This window comes from Microtus ochrogaster, chromosome 4, assembly GCF_000317375.1.
Source record: "Microtus ochrogaster isolate Prairie Vole_2 chromosome 4, MicOch1.0, whole genome shotgun sequence".
Classification (NCBI taxonomy): Eukaryota; Metazoa; Chordata; class Mammalia; order Rodentia; family Cricetidae; genus Microtus; species Microtus ochrogaster.
In genome coordinates this window covers 5,409,744-5,410,955 of record NC_022011.1, presented here as the reverse complement: position 1 = coordinate 5,410,955, position 1,212 = coordinate 5,409,744, and positions in this window count along the sequence as shown.

Genomic DNA, 1,212 nt, shown 5'->3' with positions numbered 1-1,212 from the left:
GGATCTCTGTGAGTTCGAGGCCAGCCTGGTCTAGAAGAGCTAGTTCCAGGACAGGAACCAAAAGCTACGGAGAAACCCTGTCTTGAAAATAAAAATAAAATTAAAAAAAAAAAGAAGTTGTGTTTTGAATACTATGAAATTAGAATCAAAGCCATCAGCCTCCAAGACCTTGTCTGCCTGATAACTGCAGTTGATCTCTGTGGCTTTGCTGGCAGCCCTTCCCTTTCTGGAAAGACTTGGTTCCCTCCACCGGGCAGGCTCTCGCAGCTCTGAGAACTGCCAGAGAAGCCTCCTGGGTCTGGGGCTCATCCTACCAGAGCCATAGCCAGCAGAACCTGTGGCTAGTGCTGGCACTGCCTGGAGCAGCACCTTCCTCCAGAGAAATCTTTCTCTGAGCCTTGAAGTAGAAAGGGGCCTCAAGCCCAGGGCACTATGGGGCTCTACTTTCTAGCTCCTTCCGTGGACGCCTCTGCCATTGGATGGTGATCTGATTCAGGCTTGTTTCTCCAGCCAGACCATAGGAAGGGGGATGACAGCCGAAGGGATCACATTCCTCTTGCTCACCACTGCTTCCCTAACCAATGACAGTAAGCACACGGTAAAGGCATGCTGAGCTGGACATGGTGGCACACGCCTGTCATCTCAACATACAGAAGACACACAGGAGGACAGGAACACAGGACAGTATATTTGAAGTCATCTTAGGAGAGTAGTGAGATCCTGTCTCAAACAAATAACAATAAATAATTACATTAGAAAGAAAGGAAAAGGCCGGGCAGTGGTGGCACACGCCTTTAATCCCAGCACTCGGGAGGCAGAGGCAGGCGGATCTCTGTGAGTTCGAGGCCAGCCTGGTCTACCAAGGGAGTTCCAGGACAGGCTCCAAAGCTACAGAGAAACCCTCTCTCGAAAAACCAAAAAAAAAAAAAAAGAAAGAAAGAAAGAAAGGAAAGGAAAAGAGGGAGGGAGAGGAGAAAGATGATGTTACTCTTTCGTATTTTGTTTTGTTCGGTTTTATCCCTGCCTCTGCCTCCCAAGTACTAAAGGTGAGCACTGGGGCTGGAGAGATAGCTCAGCAGTTAAGAGCACTAGCTGCTCTTCCAGAGGTTCTGAGTTCAATTCCCAGTACCCACACTGTGGCTCACAACCATCTGTAATGGGGTCTGGTGCCCTCTTCTGGCCTGCAGGCATACACACAGACAGAATATTGTA